This window comes from Argiope bruennichi, chromosome 3, assembly GCF_947563725.1.
Source record: "Argiope bruennichi chromosome 3, qqArgBrue1.1, whole genome shotgun sequence".
In the NCBI taxonomy this organism is placed as follows: domain Eukaryota; kingdom Metazoa; phylum Arthropoda; class Arachnida; order Araneae; family Araneidae; genus Argiope; species Argiope bruennichi.
The window spans coordinates 124,298,795-124,313,345 of NC_079153.1; the positions used below are offsets into that span (position 1 = coordinate 124,298,795).

Consider the following 14,551-nt stretch of genomic DNA (forward strand, 5'->3'; position numbering starts at 1 on the left):
TTGTCGACTCTTTGTGAATTGTCGCCTTACTAACATTGAACACAGGGATGACTTATTAAAAGTATAATTGTTTTGAATTTAGAAATACTTTAAAATGCAAGTAATGCTGAATGATATTTAATAGATTGATTTCATATGTGCATATTAGCCTACATATCCAATGTTCGTTTTCTGTTCTTAAGCAATGCCTGGGATTCAAAAGTAAATAGTTTTACTTTCAGTTAAGTTTCCAAATTAATTTTTAAAAAAATATACAATTATATTTAGAAGCATTCACTTCTGAGACTAACGATTTCTACTGGTATCGTTCTGAAAATTTAACAGTGCTTTATTGAAAAAGTTTTTTTTTTTTAATTCAAACACAAAGAGTTAACCATTTTTTTAAAGAATTCTTCGAATTTAGCAAACTTTGGTAAAACATAACTTGATTGCACTGCTGTTTTAGTTTTGTACGAAATGAAAATTAACTCTTGAATTTTTTTTTTTCCAGTTCCTACTTATAACTTTTCTTGAATCAATTTTTTTACTACCCTTCCTCCTGATTGAATTTACTTCCTATCAAAACCAGTCGCATTCTCACTTTCTTTTGAAAATTTCTTTAATTGAACGTAAATTTGCCAATACTTGATGATTTTGCTAAATACAGATTTATTACTTGAGATTAAAATAAATAATTAGTATCTTATAATCATTTATCTATGCAACAGAGTGAGGTAAATGCGTCTGAAAATTCTATGATAAATATGTAAAATATTTTATTCACTATCGGAGACGAATATTATTCTCTTAAAAAATGAAATATTTAAAGTGATATTTAATTCTTTTGATTTCCCTGATTATGTAAATATGGAAGTAGATGGAGTTGGCGTAATTCTGAACATTAATCAGTCATTTTCATATTTCACACTTTGGTTTTGAATAGATTCGATTTTCTTTAAATTAGAAAGCATATCGGGTAAGATATCGCAGAGAAGAGGTTGTCAAATTCTGCTTTTTCAACCTCTTTCAACCTCTTCAACCTCCTCAACCTTTTTCTACAAGTTTCTGGAACTCACTTTGAAGAAATAGTATTCGATAACTCGTTTTTTGTTGCTTCTTATGACTCTAATGATGCTTAAGTATTAGTGTTCCTAATACTTAAATATAATTTGAAGATTTAACGAAACAAAAAGATGTCTGATGGAAGAAATTTTAAAAATTCTCTTCGAATGTGCAGCCAAAATACCTTTGTGCGCTTCCAATAGAATAAACATTCTTTTCGCACATTGAAAATTTGTTTTTTGATTTGCTTAATACAAAGGGTACAGTTTCAGTAAAAATAAAATCTATCGGAAATGTCTATTGCCATCATTAACTAAATTTTGTATGCTAATGACGATCCACAAAAGGTTCCCTGGTGAGAACCCACCGCAAAAATGTGTGTGGGAAATCAGCATGGTAATTGCTTCGATTTGCATTCAACATTCAGCGTAGGAAATCGTGGCACTCGAAAACGGTTGAGCACTCTACATGGGGCAGTTTCGTTGAACTCATAGAGCTCCATCTTATTATACTTGGTTGTTCCATGTTATGCAATTGTACGGGCATTGTCCAAACTGAGGATTTTCTGCTTTATTTCTATAAAAATACTGTTTTTTATAAATGAAATCTTGAGTTCGTTTCTATGATTGATATATTATGTATTGATTTAATATCATTCATCAGCTATTAGGCCCAGGGCAACATTATTATTGAATTAAAACGTTGTATCTTACATACGAACAATATTTAGATTTTTAATTGAATCCTCATTTTGCGCGTTTTTATCTAAGAAGCCAACCATTTTACTTTCTCGTACAGGAAGTGTTTAAAAAGAAAGTATTATATGAAAAATTTCGATCTTGAGGTTTTGATACATCTTCGCATTTAAGACCACCTTAAACCCGAAAAACGCATTTTTAGAGTTATTTCTGTCTCTGAACAAGTACACTGAAAAATACTTTTGAGTTGCACGAAAATGAATTGTAGTAAATGGTCTTTACCCAGATTTTTTACAAATTTTGAACAAAATCTATTAAATATCTCTGGTTGGCTGGCCTAGTAAAAGTAAGCATGTGAACAACACAACTCAAACAGCTAAATGGATAAAATTTTGTTCACAGATTTAACAACGAAAGCGTAGATCCTTATCAAATGATGAACCAAATCCTTTAAAAGGCAGATCGTCTGTCCCACTGTATTTTCTAGACTTTGTGAACGCGGTAACTCAAACACAATGATTTAGTTGAATGATATGATTTTGTTATTAAAATTATACTATTGTGTTAAAACTTGAATTTACGTGGTGGAAAATATACTCGATTTTCTTGATTTACAGAAAATAAAATAGAAGCCTTAATTACATAAAAAAAAGTAAATAAAAAAAATCAAGATCTGAGATCTAAAATAAAATTTTTGGGAATAAAGTTATGAGAAATCGTGATAATCACGACCTTGCTGATACAATGTTCATATGTGTGTACGTGGGGGGAGGCGAGAGAATACCTTTATTAGGAAGGATGCGACAGTTTCAGGCAGAGCACTTCCGCTGGTTTCTTATTGACATTTCACTCTATAGTCTTTTCTGAAAATGCTCACAAAACAGCAGAAATGGATCAGGAAATGTGCATCTTCCGTTTGCATCGGGGAAAAGAAAAATGTGTGATTGAAGAGGTTTTCCTGCGTGATTTTTGCTCATTGCTGATTCCCAGCTGGAAGATATAATCGGAATCGAATATCACGGTATTGATTAGTATCGAAAAATATTCAGGATTTCCTTACAAAAAAGAATGTCATGCAGTCAGAAGTTTTCGTTTATGACACATTCTTCGTTTTATTAAAACTACTTTTATAATAATCTAGAGATATATATGATATTTTATGGATCTATAAAGGACCTTAATTCTCTATGCCCATTTGAACATTGCCTATGCCGATATTGAATATCAAATTTTAATATTTTCTGATTCTTAACAATATTGTTTTTTATTTTGCTTCATTTTTAATTCTTACTTCAAAACGCTAATTTAAACTCTAATTCAAATTATGCATATTTTTTTTTTTATTCTGGAACTTAATTTTTTGGCAATTGATTTTTACGAAATAAATGAGTTTAAATTTTGTGCGCAATGAATTTAGAGTTGCATGAATGTTATGATGAAATGATCTAAAAAAATAAATCCTAAGAATAAAAATTTTTATTAGAAAGATATTGAAGGTTTTCCGATACCTGAATTTATGTATAACTTAGGTTAGGTCTTCTCAATTTTGCAGCCCAAATTTCATAATTTTTCTCTAATTTGTAATTTATATTTGTGGATTTTATGTAAACGATTTTTTTTAAAGAACAATTTGTAGCTGCTAAAAAATTGCTCTAAGTGTGAATGAATTAAGTGAAATTTCACAAATTAAAATAGATTTTCTCCACCAGATTGCGATTGTAGTATGTAATTAAACATTTTAAAATTTTTAATCCTATGAGATTGGAATGTTGACAAATTTTGCCAAAAGAGTGAAAAACTTTTTGTGGGAAATGCTGCAACTCTCCAGTGATCGAAGCGTAACAGCATCTGCATTATGTTAATTATTTTATCGAATTTGGTAAAAAGCCTTATCGTATAGTTAATTCAGTTTTTTGAAATTTTTTAAATGATTTGAAAGAAAAGCATTGATATTCCTGAACAGATAATTTTTAACAGATATTTTTAGATAGATACATAGATAACAAGATAAAAAATTCTGTAGATGAAATGTGATATTGTAAAAAGCTGATACAAGTTTAATTTGTATTGTTCTATCGGATTTATCTCAGTTTAAGCCTTTTATTATTATTATTATTTTTACTTTTCTTCGTCATCTGCGTCTCTATCAATTTAAATTATCGTAAGAATGTTCTCGACTATACTCTTCTTTTTTTTTATGTCATTGAAACTTTCTGATCGCTATTTATATTAATAACAGTGTAAAATTATTATTTTCTAGCAAAACTGTAGAAATTAATATATTTAATACTCACTATTGTACGAGAAATATCTGAGCACTATTTTCATGAAAACAGAACATTGCATATTTGATGGATTATAGAAAATATTTTTGCAAAATGTTTTTTTTTTTTTTTTTAAATTTCTAGTATAAAATTTCGAATTTTTATTTTGCAAGCAATTTCTAATTTGTTTGCATTAATTTTATTCGAAATTTATTTTTTAATTTGTTTGCATTAATTTTATTCGAAATTTATTTTTTAATTTGCATATGTTACATTGTTTGAATTTTATGCGTAGACTGAAAAGGCAAACCAAGTTAGAAAAAAAAATATTCATAATGTATTTAAAAGTTATTAAAAAGTTATAAAAAGCCACTTTATTTAAAAGTTTTCAACTATTTAAATGTTAATAATCATGTTTATACATTTTTTTTTTTTTTAAGTTCCAACTTGAAACTTTACTAGAAACTAAATTTCTGTAAAGTTTTTCTGTGAAAAATACACCCTTCAAGAAACTGTTAGACATTCTGTTTCGAGAAGTATTTGCTGGAAACATATAGTACAGAGGGTCATATTTAGGCATTTTACTTCTCTAGGCATTACGAAAAAATGACACCCCTCTTTTAATAACCTAACTTATTTAGTTTTATATTTAAGCTCATTTTTAACTTAGGTGATGATTTAATTTAAGCTCATAATTTATTTTAATGACTGTGTGAAAATGTGTACATTATTATTTATTATGATGACTCATGATGCGGTATATCCACAAATGTGCACGTTAAACAGCAATTTATTTAACAGCAGTTAAATAATTTATTTAAAAGTTAATAAATTATTTAACTGCTGTTATTAATTTTATATTATTGCTGTTATTAATTTTATATTATTATTTAAGTAAACAGTCGTTGTTTAAAAATATTATTAGACAAGATAATTATTAACAAATATTATTAGATTAATAGCGTAGAGAACAGAATGAAATAGTTTAGGAACCTGGTCTAGTATTCTTGACTAATTATTATTATCCTAATATTTCCAAATTCATAAATTGTTTTTTTAAATAACTGATTTATTTGGTAATATACTATAATAACATTTTTAATCGACCTGCTTGCACCCGTTCTCAACCCAGTTGAATTGTCTGCCATACCGGAAATTCTCCTCTGAATGTAGGTATTAATTTTACGGCACAACTTTTAAAGTCTCAGTAAATTGTAATTCATTTCCTTATCACATTTAGGGATTGAAAAGTTGCTAAATATAATTGAAGCACCTGAATAATAATCAGATCAGAATGGTATTGTGGATCATTCCTGTTTTAAATAAAGTTATTTATGCATTATTCGAAAAATTTTATGAGAAATGAATTTTAGTTTTATAATACAATTTGTAAATGAAGCTTATTTGTTTAAAATTAAGTGAAAATTTTAATGCATCTAATAAAGCATGCTTTGCTTCAACCACCTTTTCCTCTGGTTAGCGAAAACTGCTTGTCTCAATGAAATTTTTTTAGCTCTTCTTTTTCAAGTTCACTACCTGTTGTGAAAGTAAACTACTACTTTTACGCGACTAGCTGATGGCAATGTCCTTTTATGTGTAGAAATCACTCTGTTAAAGTATCGTTGCACAGCTGTTCTCCGCCATCTGTGTACACTGCACTCGAAACGACCCCAGTCCAGACGCCACAACCCCGGAATGCCAGCTGTGGAATTGCAGTTCCAGGGTGCAATTCTGCAACTGGCTTCCACAACTTTTTTCTGATTGTTATTTTGGCCAGCATTATAATTACTTTTTTACATTATAGGCTTACTGCATTTTATGACCCTTTTTTTCACTAAGAAAAAGAAAAATCTTTATTATTATTTTTTTTAAGCTTCTGAAATCAAACCAGAGTAAATTATAGACCATAAACTCTGACCTTTCCTCTTTCCAATTGTGGTTTTGATATATTTTACAAGCAGTCGTGCATCCAATTTTCTGTAGTATAATTATTGTGACATTTGAAACGCATTATGAATTCGGTTTGGTTTTTCCATACAGATGTTATACCCTCCTTTAAAAGTTTTTTTCCCCTTTAGTAGATTTCTATCGAATGAAATAGTGGCATTTGCGAACCAGAGTGCATCTCTAAATTATATTATTTAAAATAACATTGGTACTTCTATTTACAACATTAAAGCTATTCAAATTGTTACGCATAAATTCACATAAAAAATTTTAGAAGGATGTTTTCATTAATTTTTTATTTAATAATTTAGTCAAATGCTTAATTGCAAGATTTCAGAATTGTAGAATGATTCTACATTCTAGAATGATGAATCTAGAATTCAAGATTGTAGAATGATAACAGAAGGCTTTATAATGTGTGTGTGTGTGTAAACATAATTTTTTGAAGGCAGTTTCGTGGCCGAATAGAGACATTTTGAATTTTTAACTTCATATCTTTTCCATCCCGGGTGGCATGATTTTTTTACTCAAGCAGAAGCAACGAGTACAACACAGAACGACACAACAAGAAATGAGGAAAAGCTAAAAAAGAGAGGGAAAATACTTTTCCCAGTGCTTATGAGATTCTGATAGGGAGTTCTTACACGTGTCCACCAGAGGCAAGGGAATCATAGGGATCTTTTAGAAGAATGTGCTAGGCTTGCCATTTTTTTATCCCTTCACTCAGAGCTTGTGAAAGTGCAACTTCAAGCATTTCCACAGCGCTTCTGTTGAATTAATTAAATAGAAAAAATGGAATGGGATCTGGAAATAAAAGAATATTTTAGAATGAAGTTAATATGGGCTAAATTAAGCTAAAAAATTACGAAATTAATTGTTTAAATTAGATTTTAAAATATCATTATATATATAATTTCTATATCTTTTTTTTTTCTTCTTTACAATATATCTAACTATATTATTATCTTCTTTTTTTTTATTTGATGGTCTTCCTGACAGTTAAAGAATTTTAATTTGTGAATAAGCGCATTTTCAAAAAGAAAATTAGATATTACATTTAAAAGAGCTTTACAATACGTGTATGCAAGAATCCTCTTTGCATGAATTTTGAAAACTCAGCTTGAATCTGACGTCGGATTTTCATTTTGATCTGCCCCACCAATCTTAACCGATTTCTTTCATACTTGATTGGGAAACTATGCGATTCTAAATATTTTGTGTACTTTTTTCGAGTAAAGATCATTCTTGGAGAGGTTCGATAATGATGACGGACTTTTTTTGTATTTTTAAGATTTTTATTGTTTCTCCGCTTTCGGGAGTTGGATTGAGCCTTGCCTTTCGGCGTTGCTGCTTGGTCGATGATGTTACAAAGACTGATGGTTTTTTACATATACCGCTAGAGGGCGTTACAAGTGAAAGGCGGGGCAACATGCTTACGTAACATACTCCCGCCTTGAAATTGCACAATTTCAATATTCAGACACTATATGAAATTCACACATAACAATAAATTGGACAGAATTATTACAAAAAATGAATAAATGTAAAAACAAATTTAAAAAAAATACTGAAATAATTCTTAAATATAAATTTACACAAAATAGTACTGAAATAATTCTTATATATACACATTTATACAAATGAGTTAAAGTCTCTATATATTATTTACAATCATATACACATATAAATCCAATTAATTTTTTGGAAGTAAACATATTTGACTAATACCTCTTTTAATAACACCATTCGAAAACTCTTATTACAACAACTCTGACTAAACCATCTGAACCTTTTATTAATTCTTGAATTCTACCCAGTCTCCATTTATATGGAGGCAAATCTGGATCTTTGATTACAACCATATCATTAAGATTTACATTATTCTTATCAAACTGCCATTTGTTTCTAAGATGTAAATTATTCAAATAATTACGTTTCTAATTTTTCCAAACTTGTTGTACTAATTTAGTTAATTTTGCCATTTTGACAAATAATTAATTTCCTCTGAAAATTCAGAAGGTTGCTCCTTGCTTACCATGAAGTTGGATGCTGCTTGAATTTCCATTATTATCTTACCTTTTATACATTTTAGAAGAACACTTCAAATGATTAATAAATCTGAAAAGATAACTTACAATTTTAGTATAGTTGTTACTTAAATTTAAAATATTCAAATAAAATTATTAGAAATATTAGTTAGTCAATTCAATTCACAAAGAGTTTTAACTTCTTTCATAAAGTCATTATTGGTATTACAATCTACAGCATCCTTTTTATGGGGAATTTCAGACTGTAGAAATTGTGGTCATTCCAATTTAGCCTTTGTAGCCAAAGTCTCTGAAGAAATATCTTGGCGCTGGTTATAATTGGGCTGATAAGACCCAAAAGATCAAACAGTCTTGTTATGACTGAAAGGACTTCCCGCTTTGAGTAATTGTTGTTCAAACTCACAGTCACTTCAAACGTGAAAATGTCTGATGTGGGACGCCACTGCATTCCGAGCATTTTAACTGTTAAGTCTGAAAATTCAAAATTTAAGTTTTGATTATTCTCTAATAATCCAGGATGGTTTGAAACCCATTTGTGAAGTAGCATGCCTCCTTTACTTAAAAGTTCTATTAACTGCTGTTGTAAAGCCTTGATTTTTGGTAAGTTAATTGAACCAGTTAAAATGTCAACATAAACATCAGTAAGAAGTGCTGCAGATGCTTGAGGAAATTCACTTTTTTCTTTCTCAGCTAATGCCTTGAGTGTTCTGGTGGCTAAAAATGGAGCACATTTTGTTCCATATGTCACAGTCCGTAGTCTGTATGTTTCCACAGGAGCAAATCTATTAGGTTTACACAGAATTTTTTGCAGGTCTCTATCTGTTTCTGCGACCAAAATTTGGCGATACATTTTCTTTATATCTGTACTAAATGCAAACTGATATGTTCGGAATCTTGGAATGATGCAAAATAGTTCCTGTTGAACTGTTCCGCCGTTCAATAAAATGGAATTAAGTGAAACTCCATTGTTAGAATTTGCGGATGCATCAAAAACGACACACAAGGGTGTTGATGTGCTTTCTGGGCGAAACACGGCATGATGAGGAATATAATGTTCACTACTAGCAATTTCAGGAGAATCTAAAATTCTTTCCATATGATTTAACTGGAAATATTCATCCATGAAAGCCTTGTATTTTATTGCCATTGTTTTATTTTTATCTAATCTTTCCCAAAGTAAATTTAAACGCCTTTCCACCATCTCCTTTGAATCACCTAGTGTAGAACGTTTTTCTTCAATTATTGGTAATTTATTATTTCTTCCGGTACTATCCCTCTTATGAGTGGAAAGAAAATGTTCCTCACAGTAAGTTTGTTCATATGTTTTTGATTCCACTGAATCATCTGTGTTATCATCAGGAAAAGATTCTAAGTTAAAGAAATTTTTAACAGAATTCTCCAGATTATCATTTTCAAAAATTAATCCAGAAAAGAAATGAGAATTTTTGCCGTTGATTGTTCCCGTTACTAAATATCCGAACACACTATTTTGTAATAAGAGTGAATTATCATATGATCTAAATTTTTCTGCCTTCAATAAATCAAAGAACAACTCACATCCAAGTAATGCATTAATTTGACTAGGAATATGAAAAGTCTCATCCGCAAGTTTTATCTCACTTGGGAAGTTAACTTTTGAGATATCAATTTCATTAGAAGGAGTTAAATGCGTTATTTTAGGCATAATTAAAAATGATACAGTTCTGGAAAAATCATTGTCTTCATTAAAAATGGTAGTGGTTAATTTATTTTTAACGAAGAATTCTCCTCCGTTAATACCAGAGATGGATGCATTAACCTTTTCCCGCTTCAAATCTAAAGAATTGGCCAAATCTGCAGTTATTATGTTTACCGAACTCCCTGAATCCAACAGGGCTTTTATTTTTATTTTTTGACCAAATGCGTCTTCAATAAATAACTGCGCCGTGCATAGAAGGTTTGAAGATAGTTTCGAGTTACTTGCAAGCGCTGACTCAGCCTCAGGGGTCAGTTTTTGGGGGAACCTCGACGAGCCAGACGGTTCATTGTTTACATAAAGTTGCTCCCCCGCGTCTGGGGGCGTTACCTCTGCAAGGCGCGTACTTTTAGGATCCAGATGTATCAAAGAATTATGGCCTGATTTTTGACAGCTTCGGCAGCGGAATGTGGATTTGCAGGGTGGCTTATGCAATTTCAAACAGTTCTTACAAATGTTGTATTTTTCTAAAAGCTCGATTCTTTTAGAAACACTCAGTTTTAAAAATTCAGAGCATCGTTGTAAAGGATGTTCAAATTTACATAAAATACATGGCTTTACATTACTTAGTTTATTCGCATTAAGATGAAAGTTTTTCGGCTTATTTATTGCGCCTTGAAATTCCTTGTGGAATTTGTTACTTGTAGGGTATTTTCCCAATTGATCGAGTACCATCGCTCTTGATTCTAAAAATTGCAAGAGCTCCTTCAATGAAGGTATTTGTTTTGATTGTATGGACATTTCATATGCCTTTCTACTCTCTTTGTCAAGTCTTTCTAATATTATATTTACTAATATAGCATTTGTTAAGTCATTACATTCTAAATTCAAACTTTTTAAACCTCTCAGACTTTTATTTATTGTGTCTGTGATATTTCGTAAGCCTTTTGCAGACTCAAAATTTAATTTTTCTAGTTTTAGCATATTTCGAATGTGAATATCAACAATTGCTCGCTTATTTTCAAAGCGTTCTTCGAGAGCAGCAAACAGTGACTCAAATGTATCATCACTTGTTTCTATATATTTAGCTTCACCACGGAGGGCAGCTTTTAAATAAAATAACTTTTGATCATTCGTTAATTCGGTATTATCGTTTATTAGACACATAAATTGATTTTTGAAATTACTGAATTCTTCCATTTTTCCGTAAAATAGCGGTAAGGGAATTTCCGGAAGTTTCGTTTTTAATTCAAAATGATTCATAAAAGCTTTCAAATTTGAATTTTGATCATTTATATTATGAATTACATTTTCCTTAACATTATAATTAGAGAGTAAGCATTTCAAACTTACCTCTAATTCGTTTCTTTCTTCTTCGATATCCAATATTTCTTGATCGCACTTTTGGCTTAGCGTTTCATCTTCGTCGATTTCTAAATAATCCTTGAATAAAATTTCTAATTCTTGTTTTATTTCTTCCACAATTGCCAGCTTTTGTTGACAGCTTAATATGAATTTATTTTCTTCTTCAACCGTTGAACTATTTTCAACAAACTTTTTAACACTTGTTAGTTTCGCCTTTATCCTTCCACGGATTCTATTTAACTCTTTGGCTTTTTGAGTTTTATTTTTCTCCATAGTTTCGCTAATTCGTCTCCGGATCGCTAGGACCAGAATGGAGAGGTTCGATAATGATGACGGACCTTTTTTGTATTTTTAAGATTTTTATTGTTTCTCCGCTTTCGGGAGTTGGATTGAGCCTTGCCTTTCGGCGTTGCTGCTTGGTCGATGATGTTACAAAGACTGATGGTTTTTTACATATACCGCTAGAGGGCGTTACAAGTGAAAGGCGGGGCAACATGCTTACGTAACAATTCTAACCTCAATAATTGATTCAAAATGATACATTATTTTGCATTTTAATATCCGTGCTTGCCATTCTTTAATAAAAAAAAAGGAAATGAATTATCAGCCTGTAATCAAAATATATCGATAAATATTAAATCTGTACAGTGGCTGTATATTAACTCTGCATAGTCTTATGGAAGAAAGCATATTAATGTATATTCAATGTATGTATATTGATATGCGCAATATTTTTTTTCTTTTTACGAGATGACATGTTAAAATAAGAATGTATTAACTCGTTTACTTTTTTCGGCTTGGTTACTAGCAGCAATGTACTGGCGATGCATATAGATATTGAAAGAGGGGGGGAGGATTGGCAAGTTATGTGGATTTTCTTCTTTTTAATGATTATCAATAGCATTTTATTCTCTAATATAAATAATTAAACATTTGTTATTTAAGAGATGAATTCTCCATAGTTATTTACTATTTTTAATGTTTTCGATTGGCCAGCCCAAAATATATCCTCTATATTTTGATAAAATTTCATTTTAATTGACAGTGTGGAAAATGTAATCAATTTTATATTAGATTGTATTTAATATCAATTTGTCATTATACAGTCATCAACATATTCGTTATTTGTAGATTCATTGCCCTTTCAGGCCTACTCCATAGAATTTTATTTCTTTTATTTTTCCTCATTTTACTCTTAAAATGCGTTGAATTTTATTTTTTTACCATGATGGGATCTTATTTTAAAGATTTCGTCATAAATTGCTTATTTGTCCACTTGCCTTATCTTAGGCATAGATCTATCTTTTAAATTTGAAGTTTTTTACAGATTGTCACCTAAAGACTTACCCGTATTTTTACTTATTTCATAGTGTATCATAGTCAAATCTGCTCTTGTGCCCCCATACCCAATCTTTCTGTCAATCAGTTTTTTTTAAAGCATAGAAAGTATCGAATCCTGCAAAATTTAGTACGAAATTCCAGAATATCACGCGGTGTTTTTTCCTTCTTTAATTCTAATATTAATTTTTTAAAATTCAAATTCAATAGTATGGCTCTTTATTTTCGTAATATTCTGTGAATCGTATTTATTATTAGTAATTAGTTTTACTAAATTCTAAAGACAAATCTGATGGGAGAAGTTTGATATTAAAATAACTCCTTATGATAAACTGTCAAATTTCTTTCTGCGTAATATTTTATAACAAGTCCCTCAATTCTAATAAGATTTAACATACATTTGAACAGAAAGCAAATAATTTATGTTTTATCATATTTAAACTTGACTTACAAAGTATAATCTTGCATCCTCTTACCAAGAGCTGGGCTTTCAGTTCTTTCTTACGAAAGATGTAAACTATACGGGTGGGGGGGATTCTTGAATGATCTGTGTCTTTTTCCACTTTGTAGCTTCCATGTATTTTTCAGCTTCAGTCCTTGCACTTAATTTCAAGTATATTTCATTTCACTTAGAAATGCAGATGAGAGTGAAATATGTTCTCTGAATTATTCAAGTTTGTTTAGAAATTGCGATTGAAAATTAGAGAGTGCGAAAGTCTTCTGAAACTTCAAATTCTAATAGTAGTGTCAATCCCTATTGCATAATGTAATAATCCCAAACGTTGATAATTTTTAAATGCTTCATTTTTGCATGTTCTAATGAAAAAAGTTATTATCAGCTTGACTGATATCTGCCATAATGAAATTTCTGTCCATTTATATACCTATGGATCTAACGATATATTTTTAAAATATCTATTCTCCGGTTTAAAAAAAAACATGGTTAAAACTTAAAACTAGCATTTCTAAATGTTGAAATAATTATTTACTTGGATTTTAGGAAACGTTTTATTTCATGTGTACTGAATATTGCATAAAGATATTTCTGCAAACTCAGAGTCTATGCAAGAAACTTCTGTTGAAGTTTTTCCAAAAATTTGGGGAAATGGGTAACTCTCCCCCCCCCCCCCGAAATCGGTAAAGAAGGAAGAACCCTTCTTGGGAAATTGGATGCTTGCATGGGGATCCCAGCGTCATAGACATTGGTTGAAATATCCGTGAATGCATTGGTTGCCAGGTTGCTTTTCAAACGAACCCTGAGTACGTTCTAAGAAATATTGCAACTCAAGAAATAGTTTAGTGCACCTTGGGGACTTAGAGCCTTGGTCACGACTGTTACGATTTATCCTAAGATAAAGTCTGTATTAGTCTCCTACAAAATATTTGGAAGCATGAAAATCTGGGTAGGAAAATATTTGTAATTAAATTAATATTTTAGTAAATTTTTTAAAATCCTGTTATTTGAATTTGGAATTTTCTTAGATAATGAATATTTCGAAAACTGTGATTGTAACTTTTATAATCGTTTGTATATTTAAAGCAATTGTTTAATGCTATTGTCTTGATATTCCCTTGTGCAAATTATTTTTGTCTCTTAGAAAGGTGTCAATAGTAATATCAAAATACTTAGGTTTCTTACAATTTATTTTTTGATATAATTTTGAAGTCTGTAGTAAATTGATAACTATATATTCAGAGAAATGAATCGAATTAGAATAATAGTTAAATGAATATTATTTTAAAGCGGTAGTAATTTTCTGTTATAAAACTATTTCTGATGTATTTTATTCATTTAAAACTGGGAAGGTTTTTTTTTTAATCTTTGTAGTTTTGAATTATAAGCAAGATGTTGTAGTTTTTGGTTATTTTTACTTTAAAAATAATGCCCATTAGTGTCTTAATTAAGAAAATTAAATTTATGATATGGCTTCGACAAAACGGGGTGCAGTCATTGATTATTTAACACATGCAACTAAATATTTGAAATTGCTCCATCAAATATTTAATCTCGTGATTCTCTTCCATTGTTGAAAGCTAAAATAGAAGGATAGTTTACAAAACAATGGTCTGTAATACCCAAAAATTTAGAAGATAGAAAAACCTGGTATTTGCATTTTTAATATAGCTATGTTGTTTTGTGCTAGTTTTTTGATGATTTGGAGGAAGGTTCATGTA

General features: G+C 30.0%; 1 protein-coding gene across 4 annotated transcripts in view; it reads left to right on the forward strand.

Annotated features, from left to right (window-relative positions):
- LOC129962721 (uncharacterized) overlaps positions 1-14,551 on the forward strand; it is a 191,985-nt gene that overhangs the window by 85,899 nt on the left and 91,535 nt on the right. The window contains exon 1 of one of the 4 annotated variants that reach the window (XM_056076666.1): positions 13,677-13,779. The exons of the other annotated variants lie outside the window; for them this stretch is intronic. The gene's annotated coding sequence lies outside the window, so the exon portion shown is untranslated. Of the gene's footprint in view, positions 1-13,676; positions 13,780-14,551 lie in introns of those variants that run through there. 4 annotated transcript variants of the gene reach the window in all.